Source organism: Gopherus evgoodei, chromosome 9 (assembly GCF_007399415.2).
Source record: "Gopherus evgoodei ecotype Sinaloan lineage chromosome 9, rGopEvg1_v1.p, whole genome shotgun sequence".
Classification (NCBI taxonomy): Eukaryota; Metazoa; Chordata; order Testudines; family Testudinidae; genus Gopherus; species Gopherus evgoodei.
The window spans coordinates 95,815,855-95,832,330 of NC_044330.1; the positions used below are offsets into that span (position 1 = coordinate 95,815,855).

Here is a 16,476-nt window from a genome sequence, read left to right on the forward strand (position 1 = left end):
AGCTCCATAGCTAGTCTATTAGTAAGACTCAAACATTCTTTCTATACATTTCCTAGCATTTAATCTGATAGAAGAGCTTTTTTTCCACTGGCTTAAGCTTGGGCATGTGCATTTTTGATCATCTGCTTGAAAAATGAATGATCTGAATAGTATTTACTAAAGAGAATCCAAATACACCTGCATACCCGCTTCTATGTGGGGTTGGTCCCATGTGTTCACCCTTTTGTTATGTGAAAGAACAATGCACAAGTGATAGTTCTGAGAGTGCATTTTACAAGATGTTCAGCAACAGAGAACTAGCCTCACACTAGGGGGTCTAATCTTGGAATTCCTTATTCAGTTTTGATTGCAATAGGACTTTGGACTAAGTAAGGACTTCAAGATGGGGCTCAGCGAGGGAAACAGAGAGGCTCCTGATGTTACCGGTTCCGATTCTTTAAAATTGTGTGCTCTTTCCTTCTGTTGTATTCCATCTATTTCTACTCATGACAGTGTTCTTAAGAAGGAAGTACTGGAGTCTAGACAGTGATTGTGCACTACTAACTGCCTACGTCATCAGAGAACTGAGGGAGGGGGGGAAAGTACCTACCAAGGGGCTTTAATTTTCATCTCCTAGCACCTGGTGGTGTATTTTAATACCTATGCTAAATGAGTGTAAAATGCTACCAAATCAGAGTGGTAACATTACATTCTCTCTTTGCATAGCTGAGTAGCACCACACAAGGTGCAAAGAAGCGAAAAATCAGGCTGAAGTATGAAACTTGGTCATATACTCTACAGAGGAACTTGGTTTGAGTTAATAGTGATCACACAGTTATATGCATCAAATCTTACCATACTTTCCAAAAGTCAATTACCATTGGTGACAATGTATTTACTTTTCCTTATGCTGATCGCTGTGGCATTTAGTTAAAAGTTGGGATGGGAAGTAGTTGGTTTGATTTTCTTTATAATTTTCAATGGTAGGAAAGAACAAGGGTGCCCCTAGAAATTTTTCACAGGGTATGCACAACTTAACTACAAAAGGATCTCTCAAAACTGGGTGACTGGGCAACAAAATGGTAGATGAAATTCAATGCTGATAAATGCAAAATAGTGCACAATGGAAAACATAATCCCAACTATACATATAAAATGATGGGGTCTAAATTGGCTGATACCACACAAGAAAGAGATCTTGGAGTCATTGTGGATTGTTCACTGAAAATATCAACTCAATGTGCAGCGGCAGTCAAAAAAGCAAACAGAATTTTGGGAATCATTAAGATAGGGATAGATAATAAGACAGAACATATCATATTGCTGCTATATAAATCCATGGTACGCCCACATCTTGAATACTGCATGCAGATGTGGTTGCCCTATCTCAAAAAAAGATATATTGGAATTGGAAAAGGTTCCAAAAAGGACAAAAAAAATTATTAGGGGTCTGGAATGGCTGCCGTATGAGGAGAGATTAATAAGACGGGGACTTTTCAGCTTGGAAAAGAGATGACTAAGGGGGGATATGATAGAGGCCTATGAAATCATGAGTGGTGTGGAGAAAGTAAATAAGGAAGTGTTATTTATTCCTCATAACACAAGAATTAGGGGTCACCAAATGAAATGAATAGGCAGCAGGTTTAAAACAAACAAAATGAAATAATTTTTCAGACAACTCACAGTCAACCTGTAGAACTCCTTGCCAGAAGATGTTGTGAAGAAGGTCAAGACTATAACAGGGTTCAAGAAAGAACTAGATAAGTTCATGGAGGATAGGTCCATCAATGGCTATTTGCCAGGATGGACAGGGATGGTGTCCCTAGCCTCTGTTTCCCAGAAGTTGGGAATGGGTGATGCGATGGATCACTTGATTACCTGTTCTGTTCATTCCCTCTGGGGCACCTGGCATTGGCCACTGTCGGAAGACAGGACACTGGGCTAGATGGATATTTGGCCTGATGCAGCATGTCCGTTCTTATGATTGTTCTCTTTAGTGTGTAGATGATTGGAACCAAAGTTCTTTTCATAATGGGCTCAGAATTTTTTTAGCTCCAGTTACATTTAAGCACAGTTGTTGCTAGCAGCATTCTAGCAGTTTATCTTACTAATCTAGGGATGAGGGCCTGGATCCTCAAAGATATTTAGGTGCCTAACTCCCATTGAATGAGGGGATTTGTGAGGTTGAGTTAGTAAAGTCTGGGTGGCAGATGAACCATGGGCTTGGGGACACTAGCCCCAGCTTGGCCCGCCCCTCTTCCCCCACAGGAGCCCAGAGGCCCCCTGGCGGTGGGTGCCAGCCTCACCCCACCCCACCCCACCCCCGGGCCACCTGAATGCCCCCAGCCCCCAAGCACTGGACGGATGGGTGGTGCACGGCCCCCAGCCCCAGAGTGCCAGGTGCCAAAGCCCCACTGCTGGGTGGCCCAAGCACTAGGAAGGCAACCCCTAGCCTGGGGTGCTGCAACCCCAACCCCAGCCCTTTCCCCCCTCCCACTGAGCACAGGCTGGGTAACCCCAGTGCTGCTAGTCCTGCCAGGCACCGTGCTCCCAGCGTCCCCAGCCCTGGAGCACCAGGCGCCACAGCCTCAGCCTGGACATCCCCCAGCACTGAGCAGTCCCAGACACCCCAAGTCCTGGCTGCAGGGTGGCTGTGGCCACCCCAGCCCCAGCACACTCCCAGGAAGAGGAGCAGCCTGCCTGGGCAAGGGCCAAGGGGGAAGCGGCAAGCTGGAGGGGGCCTCAGGGCTGAGTGTAGGCAGGGCCATGTGGGGCTGTTTGTGTAGGCAAAGCCTCCTTCAGCCTACAATACGCATCACCCATGCAGTAAAGTACCATATAAGCAGGTATCAGAGGGGTAGCCATGTTAGTTTGGATCTGTAACAAGTGACAAAGATCCTGTGGCACCTTATAAACTAACAGACATTTTGGAGCATAAGCTTTCGTGGGTGAATACCCACTTCGTCAGATGCATATAAGCAGGGGTGTTGGAACTGTGCAGCTGTGCAGAGAAGAGCCCAATGTCCCTGTCTGGCAATAATTTCTCCAAGCATAGATAGGATTTCTGGGAAAGCCATATAATAAAAAAACCTAATTCATCTCATGTTTAGATCTCCAAGTGCCTTATAAAAGGAGATCAGTATCATTATGTTACAAATGGGGAAACTGAGGTACCAGGAGACTTGCCCAAAGTCATCCAGCAGACCAGTGGCAAAGTTGGGAATTGAACTCAGGCCTTCTTAGTTTGCCCTGTCTAGTTCCCTATCTAAGCAGCAAGGAATCCTGTGGCACCTTATAGACTAACAGACGTTTTGGAGCATGAGCTTTCGTGGGTGAATACCCACTTTCTCAGATGCATGCAGGTATGCATGCATGCATCTGAGGAAGTGGGTATTCACCCACGAAAGCTCATGCTCCAAAACGTCTGTTAGTCTATAAGGTGCCACAGGACTCTCTGCTGCTTTTACAGATCCAGACTAACACGGCTACCCCTCTGATACTTCCCTATCTACTAGGGTATAGTGCCTCCAGCTCCTACTTAACTCACTCACAAGGAACATAAATGATGCAGAAGCTCTGCTCTCACTTTTCCAAAGTCACTACTGCCTATGTAGGCTAAGAAAACAGGGTCCTTCCTAGTGTTGCAAAGCTTCAGTAGGTGGGATTTATTAAAAGGGTCCTGAGCAGCCTTCATATTGTGCTGTACTCAGTGGGTGAATTTCACCCCAGTGCAGAAGGCCTGCAGCAAGCCTGTGCAACACTTAAGTCCCATTTAAGCACTATTTCGAAGTCTTAAGTGGTGGATTATCCCTGTGTCGGCCCACTGCACAGGGATCAGTGTCATCCCATATTCTTGGACCCCTCCCAGCTGCTTATTATGCAGCAGCATCCTCTGTCTTTGTCCCTCTATTCAGTTACTAATTCAAATGAACTCGATGGTGAACTATGTTCCTCAGTGTTCACCAGGGAGAAGGGAATGTGATGGTGATAGGTGCCAGAAAGAGCGAACTCTCCCAAAGTGAAGAATACGACATACCGATGGCTATCAGGATGATGTCAGTATTGGAGACTGATTAATCAGAACATCTGCAGCCTAAGAAAGCTCCAGATGGAACTCATTACAGAATTCTCAAAAACGTGTCAGAGATAGGGGGCAGACCGGTTAGCTGGAGCAGCTTGACAATGTGCTATTGAATTTCCTTTCAGAGAAACATATTGGTGGAAGCTTGCTACTCCGTCTGATTTTCAAACAGTTTCCTTACTGCAGTTATCAGTCATGCTGCCAGATCTGCTGCTTCTGAATTGGTCCTGCCAAATAGGTCCCTTTGTTCATCACTGTGACAGGAAAGCTGCTGAGCTAGTACCAGCTACAATAAGGAGTTTTTTAGGGCCAGGTCAGTGACTTTTAGGTAAGCACTAGAGATCCAGATATGAATTTCAGATATGGGCTCTTTTCCTTGGAGGCAGGGGATGCCAGAAGCATTCGGCAGGAGATACTTCTGGAAGGCTTAGCGTGGGGCAGGGAGTGGGGAAAAGGAATACATAAAATCCATGTCTGATTCCTAGTCCCAACATCCCCAATAATCCTAGGAGAACATTCACAGTGATGTTAGGGAAGAGTATACAATCCCTGTTCTTCCTATGAAGTAACTCCTGGGATTTGATTGGAGTTGGGATGCACCAGGAAGGTTTTCCTTAAAGTGGAAAGTAATTGGAAAACTCTACATGAAAGAGACTGAACTAACACACACACCTAGATAAGATACTGTTGGAGATGGTGTGAAATGCTAACAACTCAATTCCTTTAGTGCTGTATTGGGGGGCAGGGAAGAGACTACACAATGCATTTAAATGTGTTATGGGTTGTAGTCTTCAGAAGGACCAATTCCTACTGATGTGAAAGTTACTTACCTTGTCCTAAAATTTCATAATGCGGTAGCTGTCTGTAATAGTGCCATTGTGCCTCCCCCCACCCCTCCAAAAAGGACACATTATATCAGAGCCCTTGTTTTTGTGTGCATCCCTATCATTATATTAATCTGCCCCAGGAGTGAACGAGGATAAAGGGAAGAAAAAGAAAGTAGGATAGAGGAGTTGTCTTTACACAAACTTGAACCAGTTTAGTTGAACTGATGTAACAGGCAGTGTAGAGACTCCTGTTTCAGATGAGTGACTTCTTTCTGTTTAGCTAACATCTGTTCCTAATCTATTTAAGATAAAGCAAAACAAGCCACTCTTAACCAAAATAAGTGTGCCTTTTGCATTGGTTTAACCAGCTCAGTTTAAATTAACTTCTAGTTAACCTGGGTAGCTGTGTGTGTAGACAAGTCCAGATATCACCATAGAGAAGACAGAATGATGGCCAAGTTGAAAGCCAAAAGGAGAAGGCGGCAGTGGCTGCTGGAGGGAGAAAGCAACAGCAGAAAGAGACATGTGGAAGGCATATCTTTCACTCTAGTCTCCTAAATCATCTCAAAGTCTAGTTCAACAAAATAAAAACCAGTTTTGATTTGACATACTTCTAGGTGCAAGCCAAATTCTTGTCTCATTCCACAAGTGGTTCCTTTTATCATCAGCTTTCTGATTTTATCCACCATTTTAAGACAGTTAGCTCATGTTTGGTTTTGACACAAGGTTAAACTGCTAAGTAGTGGTCTGGGAGTTAGTTTTCAATGCACATCAAGAGAAGAATCTTGTACTCCCCCCTTTCTATTCACTTACAGCTGCTCTGGTTATGGGACATCCTCACAGGGAAATTCTTTCAGATCCTTACGGTCATCATCATTCATTTCTGGTAGGTTGCATGGGAAATGCTACAGAAGTTATAAATATGTAGAAGAAGCCTTCCTCCATGCCCCAAATCCTCAGTACTTTAAAATATACAAAGCTTATAATTAAAAAAGGCAGATAGGCTTAATAGTTATCAGAGTAGTTTGGAGGTTGAGAGAGGTGGTGGACAGGGGAAGAATGAGACCAAAGAAATAAAAAAGAAGCTACCACCAGCTAATCACAAACATAACATCATAACTTTGTCAGGTGGGAAAAACTTTTGTTCCTACTGAATACTTACTGGCCAAGTCTTCTTCTGAACCCAGCAGGGGAGCTCTCAAGGAATCAGTATTGGTCCCCAAGTCTCTGCCCCACCCTCACCACAGACTAGAGCAGCCTGGGGGCTGCTCTAAATTGCCAGCTGGGAATAGTGAGTATGTTCTAGCTGCTCCCCACCTGCATTGCCATGCAGCCTATACAAAGATCCAGGGGAAGGAGGCACAGAAGCAGCAATGCTAGCACTATGCCTGCTGGGGAATCCACTCCCTTTGTGCTGCCTGAGGGGCTGATGGAGCAGAGACTTTGTATTACAATATTCAGATGTATTAATTATACTTTAAAATGTTTTGCGGGGAACATATTTCCTTTTCCAATGCTTTGGTTTTGCTTTATTTTAGGGGCACTGTATCTTGGGAACTCCTTGCTCCACTGACCTCACGTATGTACTCCTAACTCTACCCTGAACCCCAACAAGGCACAGCAATGCTAAAAACAATCTGAGAGCCTGTCTTCATGCACAGTGCTACAATAGTGCAGCTGTAGCACATTAGTGAGGATGCTACTATGTTGATGGAAGAATTTCTCCTGTCAGGTGGGCATAGTTAATCCACCTCCCTGAGATCCAGTAGCTACATTGAGGGGAGATGCTCTCCCCTTGACACAGCACTATCTATTTGGTGGGTTAGATCAATATAACTACATAGCTCGGGGGGCTGAATTTTTGTTATACCAGTATAGGTCTGTAGTGCAGACCTGACCTGACTATATATTTGGATTTTAAAGCACTTAGAAAAACCAGCTGTTAGAAAGTGAGCTCTTCTCAAACTTAACTCTAATGGTGCTACTACAGTAACAGATTAAAACCAAGTTAAAACAAATCAACCCTCTGGAAAGTCTAGCCTGAAAAAGAGAGAAAATGAGATCACATCACACTAGAAAATCAATCCATCAAAATTTACAACGGGGCCCAATGAGCACAGATGCAGCTGATGTGGCCAAGTTATTCCATATAAAAGCACTTGTGGGTTCAGGCTTTTAATTTCAAGTTCCTTGCTAGAGTTCTTCAAAATAGTTATTGTACCACATGATGAAACAGTACATATAAGAATCAAGATCTCAAGTTTATATTACCACAAGGACACACATGCTCTAGGTGAGGTGACAAACACAGGAAAAGTTATTAAAAGAGGGAGGTTATTGTACATTTGCAAAGTGAAGAATTCAGAAAGAACCATTCCCAGGACCTTTGCTTAAGGTCCCAAGCAATACTGACTTCCAGGGAGTGTGTCAGGCTTTTGGATAGGTGTTTAAAATCAAGTTTCTGGGTAAGCATGAAAGATCCCATGGTACTGTTGGTCAGAGGGTTTTTCCTTGTATTCTTAGCCAAAATTGCACACACACACCTCCTGCTGTTGTACATTGTTTTTGTGCTCTAGTTATCCACCAGTTTCCTAACTGCCACCCCAGAAGTGGCTGCATTTCAGTTGCAGATATCTATATATCAAAATTCATGGGAGACATTCTAGATGACATGCACTATAGACATGAAATTATTCCATGCTTCCAAGGAGCTCACAGCTTATTGCTTGAGAGGACTTTCCCCACCACCTCTTAAGATGTGTTCTTTCAAGACTAATCAACACCCATCTGGCTGCAAGTCCCACTCAAAACAAGCAAACCTGTATAACCTAGTCTCAAAGGTACCTGGGGGTTAGATTCCTGTTCGCTTTTCTCACCTCGCAGTTTTGCAAGGGAGTCAGGCTCTAGTGGTCCGATCAGCGGCCTGGGAATCAGGACTCTTGGATTTTAGCCCCTCCAGCCTCCCATCACTCACAGTCATTCACCTCTCTGTGCTCCAGTGTTACCCCACTGGTAAAAGGGGAAAATAATAAATACCCCGGGGGCTATCTAGACCCCCTGCCCAGGGGCTGCTGCGGGGAGAAGGGAGGATTCAGAACCAGAGGCTGGAGCCATCAGGGAGCGGAAGCAAGGCTGGGGTGGAGCGCAGGGCTGCAGGCAATGCGGGGACGGACGGAATCGGGCCTCTCAGAACTTGACTCCACCGGGAGCTGGGAGCCACCTTGGGAAAGCGCCCGGCTCTGCATATGGGCCTGTGCGGGGATCTTCCCGGCAGCGGTCCGCTCTCCAGACGCTGCCCCGCCCGCTCGGCTGGGGAGGCCACTGGGCGGCGACTGGCCGCTCCGGCGGCGCGGAGCTCACTGAGCCCCGGCAGAGGGAAGCGCAGGACGCGCCTGGGGTCCCCGCCGGTGAGTAGCGGCTGCGGGTCCCGGCGCGGGGAGCCGGGCTGCCCAGCCCCCTGCGGGGCGCTCACCTGCTGCGGCCGGTACGGGCTGAGCACAGGAGCCCTGCGGAGGGACCGTGCCCCAGCCTGCGCTCTGCCCGCCCCGGCTTCGGGGTGCGGCGCCGGGGGCAGCCGGGCGGTCCCGCCCAGGGAGAGGCAGGCGCCTCTGAGCCTGTGCTGGCTTCGGGTCGGGTCTTGGGGGGGGCCCTCGCCAGGCCAGAGGTGAGGAGCCCGGCGCGTGTGCAGCCCCCAGCTGGGGGCGTGGGAACGGGGGGGGGGCACTGGGAGTCGGGGGTCTCCCAGCTTGGGGTCAGGAGGCAGGCGCTGGGGTGAGCCTGTGAGGGGCACGATGGACTCTCCGTTGCCAGCTGGGTCGCTGGTTCTTTCCTCAGCCCGGTGCCTTTTGTGTTTAATCGTTGCTGCCAGGGTTAATGCAGCCGGTGCTGGCAGTGCTCAGCATGTCAGAAGGCTCCGCAGGTCTATTTTAAGTGTCTAGGGAGGTGGAGAGATTAGAGCTGGAGGCCACTGACACCGAAGGGCTCGGTACCATCCGCCCTCTGATTTCCTAGTGGAGCTGAATGTCTGTGAGTGCATCCCACTGCGCCTCTCCGCGGGATAAACTCCTGATTTTTAAGCACTCTTTGTTTGAGCCAAGAAACATCTGTAGCCACCTGAAACCGATGGTACAGGCTCAGCAAATCTGTTCAGTAACAAGCTGTCCCAGAGGACAACAAACCTAACTACTCAAACCAAAGGAGCAGAGAACAAAGGAGAAAAATATTCCCAATATTCTAGCTGAATAGCTCTTGTTTCCTTCTCTAGCCCTCCGGGTCCAATGTATTTAGGAAAGGCTAAATGGCTATGCCTTTATTATCTCCTCCCATCTCCTTCTCCAGGTCTCTGTTTAGTGCTTTAGTTTCCCAGTCTCCCAACAAGCTCTGTGCAGACAGGATCTAGGCCTTAGAGTTTTCAAATGTGGATGTATAGGTGCGGTGTGTGTGTCAGATGATACAATATTATATCTAAAAGTTATTCCCCACCCCACTCGAAACCCCTGTACTATGTGGACATAAAAGTCTCATATTCATTTTCAGCCCCCAGGTATCTATGCAGTAGTTCTATCTAGTCACTATTAAGTTGTCCGTATGCCACATCTCTGCACACACTTATGCATATGCTTAATTTTACATGTGAGAGTAGTCGGTTTAAGTCAATGGAATTACTCACATGTATCAAGTTACTTTCAGACAGATGTGTCTGTAGAATTGGGGTAGAGTTTGGTTCTAAAGTTGGCATAACCATAGTATTTAGGAAAAAAATAGCATTTTACTAAATTTGAAGGAAAAAATGTTAAAGAAATATTAAAAAGTCTTGATGAGTGAAATTGGGCAAGTTGCATGTATGCATATTACACTTAACTTGCATGTGTGGGTTACTTTCCTTACTAATTCAGAGCCCAATTCTGCAGCTTGTAGAGAATGGCTGCAATATCAGACCTGTAAGCAAACACCAAAATGGATTCACCGAATCACACCTTATAATACCCACATGAAATCAGACAGTCTTACAACTCACACAAGGAAATTGGTGAGCTTGCTGTACCCACTTCTTAGCAAAGAGTTAACAGTAGGTCACTGTGGTGAGGCTTCTGTTAAGCCTGTTCTACTAAAATTTTACTTTGTTAATTTATACCACAGAACGCTAATGTCTAAATGCGATGAAGTAAAATAAATAATTAAAACTAAATGACATTTTGTCAAATCAGTAACCAAGTACATCTTGTGAGGCACTATCCTTGGTTATATTCATTGCTCATGTACTGTATTTGTTAGTGTCTTCCTGTCATTCGTGTGAATTACTGAGGTTCTGTCATATGTAAAACTGGTACCATCTTTCTCAGAATATTGTTTCATGTGTCTTTGAGTCAGCCCTTTGTACTTTATGCCCCAAACCAGTGTTTAACTTATGTTAGCCCAGCAGGGCCAACATGCTTACTGGTGAATGATCTGGATTTTATTCTGCCTCATGCATCATCAATAATACTGTCCATTAAATCCCAGGTGTGTAATCTTTAATACTGTGCTGTAGTACACTGAAGGAACTCAACTTGACTTTCAGATCTCAGGATGGGTTTGCCACACAGACATTAAGAAAAATCGTATCGTCTTGTAAATTGAACAAATGATCTGTAATCACAATTGCTGTGGAACCACATCTACTGTGTCATTCACTTAACCATCACTTTTCTGATGAGATCCCCAGTTTAAGAGCTTGCTAACCACCCATCCTGTGAGTTAGTCCTTATTCACGTAAATAGTTTTATTGATTTCAATTGGGAATACTTGTGTGAATAAGAATTACTCATGTGAGACAGATTTCTTAGGAGCATGCCCTAATCGTGCACCATGTGCTTGTACCTGGGTAGCAAGGTGCACACAGATCTTCTTCAGTATGGCCCTACTTCACCCAACGAATCATTCCCTCTACATAATCCTGTGCAGTCACACCATTTTCCGTAAACATAGGCCTTGAAAGAGTCCAACAGTTCTGACAGCCATTCTGATGAGCCCCAATGTTGCTTAGGTCCTGATCCTTTAAAGACCTGGGTGTGGGTGAATCCCTATGCCATGCAGACAATGAAGCTCTGCATTAGCTCATTGCAGAACTGGGGCCTTATTAGTTTTGAAGGTAGTACACAGTTTTGGAGTGTGGGAGGGAGGAAACTTATTTACATAAACTGCTCTTCCTGGGCAGCCCTGCAGTTCCCTGCCCTGGCTTTTGTTGCTCTCTTTTTGATCTTTGATATCTGCCTGCAAAGGCCTTGGCATGTGAAGGTTCTATAGTTTGCATGTCTTAGAAGCAGCAGGTTCTACTAGATGGGGGCTTTTATATAATACCATTGAAATTACTTTTCTGATATTTGTATTGGCAGCTTCAGATACTCCTCATTTCCACTCTCTCCACTGCAGCAGCAGCAGCAGCCCCCAGAAAGCATGTAATAATATCTTTTGTGTGCTTGCAAGTGACATGTTACATTATAGGAAATGTGAATATATAGGTGCTGTAGTGCTGCAAAATGAATACAGTGACAAACAAATGGTCATACATGACAGAAACCACTATCTATGAGTGGGTGTTTCTGTCAGCAAGATACTGGCTGATTTTTTTATTTTTTTTTTTGCATAACACTATACAATGTGCACTGTTGGGACTATTGTTGAACCAAATACTTTACTTTGAGCTTGATCCTGAAAGATGCTGAGTACATGAGTAGTTCCGTTAACTTCAATGAAATTGCTCACATGCCTAAAGTAAAGTACATTTTTAATGCTGTGCAACATCAGGTCAGAGTCCTCAGCTCTTTGCAAGATTGAGCCCCTAAATACTTGATCAAAAAGATCACATCCTCTCAGACTGGGTATGAAGTTATATCCTGATGTAGGATTTGAACCCGTAACTCTTTAGCCTAACAGTGAGATGAGCCCAAATCTGTGAAATCCTGAGTGCCCTCAATTCTTATTTACTTAGGTGGGAGTTGCTCAGCATCTCCTTAACTTAGGGTTTATATACTCATAATGTAAATATATGTACGATACAGATATATTAACAATACAGTGTAGATTGCACTCTGATTTCCACTATGTAACTAAACTTTAATCAGATGCTCCAGGGCCAGAAACTAAATATCTTCATGTGTTTAGTATCAGAGGGGTAGCCTGGATCTGTAAAAGCAGCAAAGAATCCTGTGGCACCTTATAGACTAACAGACGTTTTGGAGCATGAGCTTTCGTGGGTGAATCCCCACTTCGTCAGGATGTTGCATCCGACGAAGTGGGTATTCACCCACGAAAGCTCATGCTACAAAACATCTGTTAGTTTATAAGGTGCCACAGGGTTCCTTCATGTGTTTTTCACTATACCGGTTGAAAATGAGATGTTTTTCTCCACTGTTGTTTGCTTGAGTTTTCATTCTAATGCTCAGAGAAATTTTTCTTAAAACCAAATGTCTAAGATTCCTAGATGCCCAATGCAGATTTGATTACGCAAACATTACTTGTAATTTGGGACCTATAATACAGTCTTTTCAGCCATTTCCACATATTGTGCAATCAATATCCACTCTTCCCAGTCTCTCTGGGATCTAGTAGTCATGATAAACTAATTTTGCTGTCTTAGTGTAAGCCTTCAGAAGATTTACTAGTGCTAGTGCAAATATTACCACAGACATCAGTTTCATAATTACTGTTTGTTCTCCAAATTTGTTTTGATTTATCAGTTGGTGTATTCGCTGCAGACAAAATATAGCTACAGAAAGGCTGTTTAGCCTTTTCACTTACCAAGAAGAGGGTGGTGAGATGGGGAGAAAAGAAATTAAGAATGTTTCTGCATTCAGAACCCCCTGTTGATTGATAGAAGAAAAGTCCGCTTATTTGGACTGTTTCATGATTAGATGATGCTGACAAATGAAAATGTCAAGATCATGAATAACTGTTGGGGAAAGGTTTAGAATGTTCCTTAATTCTGAACAATTGAGAAAATTAAGATGCACTGAACAATATTTGTCTGGTTCTCATTACATGATTATTCTGGATGGTTTCTATGGGAGAAAGTCTAATATGTTTGGTGCTAACAAATAAACATTCTTGCGTCTTTAATCAATGTTGCCTAATCTTTCCTGTAATTTCTATAAGCCTTCCAGTCAGGATTTTTCATCCGTATTGCTGAATCATTTTTTAATAGTTTAAAACTGAATCTAAAGAAAATGAACAGTGGCCCAGCGAGCCCGCTAGAGTGTTTTTCTGAGGATTTTCATTAATCTTTGGCTTTAAACTACAGCCTGTGTTCACCATGTGGTTGATTTCAAAATCTTTAGTTATATAATGTGAACATCAGGCTGTGTAATGACAAATCAAACATAGAGCACATAGCAATGTGACCTAGAGTCATGTTATACGCCCTATTGTGCACATTGGGCCACTGGTGTTACCATGAATCATGCATGCACAGACTTGTTAAATCTGAAATAATTTTCAAAAGCAATGCCAATGACACAAGCATAGATCTCGTTTGAAACTGATCAGTGACTTCAAAAGTAATTAGAACGATTTGCATAAGGGTTCGTTACTTACCATCTGTTTTCATTGGAAAGCAGTTTTTCCAATAAGACTAACAAGTTACTGTATCTTATTTAAGGCCAATCTACAGTGAAATTTAAACAGAGAGGCAGATAAGTTTGTCTTGATCTGGGAAGGTTTACCACCACACCTTTTGCTGATAACTTCTACATTCAATAGAATGAGTGCTACAGGTTACAACTGGAAAATACCTCCTCACATAGCTGCAGATGAGATCTGTAATTAACTCCAATAACAGGAACCATTTAAAACAATATTACTCAGTGTTGCCAATGCCTACAATGTTATCACGTGTCTCATGATAATTGGTGTTTTTCTTAAAGCCTCAGCTCTTGGAGTCAAGGGATTATGTGACAATCAGATCTTTTACTAAAAACACAAATATCTAAATTTCTACCTTTGTGGAGAAAGATTTGAAAATGTGAACAGAATGTACCCACCCAGAGGCTCAGAAACTAGAAGACAAATACCACCCTCATATTATTTTTGGGTTTAAAAATCATGTTGTTTTTTTTTTAATCTCACAATTTTGATGAAGCCTGATTCATGATTTTTGAAGGTTTAGGGTTGGCAGTAATGCTCCCTAGTGCTTTGGGAGTTTACAGTAATGTGGAGCTAATTTCACAGCCTCTTCATAAGAAGCTCCTTAACCCTTCAAAAGCAAAATGGAAGCTAATGCAAATGAGTTTATTTTTCTGATGGCTTTGATCCTAGCCCCAAATGTGACCTCATCTATGCTATTTACTATTGAGTTATACAACCAGCAGTGCTCTTCCAAAGCCATTTTCTGTAAGTACCAGATTTGCACATCTGGATCTGTTCATTATTTCTCTCTACTGCAATATATATCGCATTTCAGCTTAATTAAAAATTACTGATAAATGGAGGCTACTGTAATTCATAGGAGTTGATTGGATATTTTTGCCTATGTTTGCTGGAAAATTTGACATAGTATTGGTTGAAAGTAGACTGTCCTGAAAATCAGTTTTGCCACTGTAGTTAGTCTTTATGAGAATGTCTTGATGTTCCATTGATTTAAATACCTGCCAGCAGTGAAGGGATTAATCCTGTTGACTATCTCTGCTGTCATTTATTTTACCAGTTTGTGCTCTATTGAATGACTACGCTGTTTTTAAAAGATTTTCAGCTTCCCTAAGAGAGTTACATGCAGCCCCTTCTGTGTAAGTAGGGAGCTTTGTCCAGTGTTATACTGTGGGACTAGAAATCAAAGAAACTGGCCTCTTTTCCCAGCCCTGCTGCTGACTTGCTGTGTGACTTTAAGCAAATCACACAGGGTCTGCTGCTTTTCCCAGTGACATCTGTCAGGTACTGATTGTACCCGGTAGGTTGCAGGTCAGGCTCTTTCCCAGATGTGAACTCCCCCACAGAGCTTCCATTCCAGAGAGATGCATGAGATGTTCACTCTAAGATCCTTTAATGTGCTGCCCAGGTATTGCAAATCTAGTCTCAGATAAGGTAAATTACACACAGCACCAGGTAGCGGCTGAACAGTATCATACAGTTTAGCATTTAATTACAGAGTCAGTGGCAGTTTTACCTCTGTGATTTAGGATTAGAGCTGAGTGAAGAATGATTTTTCAATTTGGTAGCCAAACTAAATTGGGGAAAAAAATTGTTTAGGTGTACCAGAAATGGAATATTTTTGGCTTTTCTCACGGAAATAAAAAAACAGAAAAAACCCTGTTTCCATCCCAAACAAAATTTTTAGTTCTACCCAAATTGAAAACATTTTGTTTGTCTGAAAAGAGATTTTGAGTTTAGTTTAGTTTCCAGTGTTTTTTTCTTTTTTGTTGTTTTGAAATAAATCTAAGCAGTTTTCTAACGTAACCCTGCAATTTGAAAAGAAAGTTGAAATGTTTCATTTAGAAAAGGCTGAATTAAAGTGTTTTTGACTTCTTGAAAATAATTCATTGTTTTTCAGTGAATAAACAATCTGTTTGCAAAGCTTTGCCCAGCTCCCCTTAGAATACCCATCTGTAAGCCCAGAGACACCACCAGTGCCTGAGAGGCTTAAGGGGACATGTTCTCCAACCCCTGTTTTTACTAAGCACTTTGACCTTCTCAAAGTAGAGGCAGGTGTTAGGTATTCCCAAGTTGGATCCTACCCCATGCCTACATCTTGTCTTTTTTTGGGGGGATGTAAGGTCCCCTACCTCACGGGGAGGAGAGGTTCAGTGTTGTTGTAGCTGTGTTGGTCCCAGGATATTAGAGGGACGAGGTGGGTGAGGTAATGTCTTTTACTGGCCCCACTTCTGTTGGTGAAAAAGACAAGCTTTCAAGGTACATATAGCTCTTCTGGGTGGTTGTGTGGCTTCCTTCGTGTTTGTGAAGTGCTCTGAGAGCTGCCTTTTAACGGAGCTCTAGTAGTGCAAAGTTATGAATATAATTATCCAGGAACATACACCAAACTGGGGAGTGAATGGTGCTTTCTTGATTTCATTTTTGGTTCTCTAGCTATATGTTATATTCAAGTCTGGCTTGAAATGATTTAACAGGTTAGGGCACCACATGGGAAGCTGTGGATTTGTCTAGCTCAGTGGTTCCCAGACTTGTTCCGCCACTTGTACAGGCAAAGCCCCTGGCGGGCTGGGCCAGTTTGTGTACTGCCGCATCCGTAGGTTCGGCCGATTGTGGCTCCCAGTGGCTGTGGTTCGTTGCTCCAGGCGAAAAAAAAAACAGGGCGCAGGGTGACCGGACCCTAGGCAAAGCAACCCCTATCCCCAAAACCTGAGTGCAGGGCGGCCAGACCTGGAGGCAAAGCAAAAAAAACTCAAAACCCTGGGTGCAGCATGGCAGCTGGACCCAGAGGCAAAGCAAAACAAACAAACAAACAAAAAATAGAACCCCCCCCCCGAAGGGTGCAGGGCGGCCGGACCCAGAGGCAAAGCAAAATAATAATAAAAAAAAGAAATAGGGGAGCTGTGCCGCCCTAGGATTGGCTGGAATGCTGCCCCCTAGAACCTGCCGCCCCAAGCACGAGCTTGCTTGGCT

General features: G+C 43.7%; 1 protein-coding gene across 8 annotated transcripts in view; it reads left to right on the forward strand.

Annotated features, from left to right (window-relative positions):
- The first annotated feature begins 8,123 nt into the window (after nucleotides 1-8,123).
- The window catches only part of KIAA1210 (KIAA1210 ortholog), an 87,764-nt gene continuing 79,411 nt past the window's right edge, over nucleotides 8,124-16,476 (forward strand). For 5 of the 8 annotated variants that reach the window (XM_030575561.1, XM_030575562.1, XM_030575569.1 and 2 more), the window contains exon 1: nucleotides 8,205-8,294. The gene's annotated coding sequence lies outside the window, so the exon portion shown is untranslated. Of the gene's footprint in view, nucleotides 8,295-16,476 lie in introns of all 8 variants that reach the window. The other 3 variants (XM_030575565.1, XM_030575564.1, XM_030575574.1) reach the window with 2 other exon arrangements.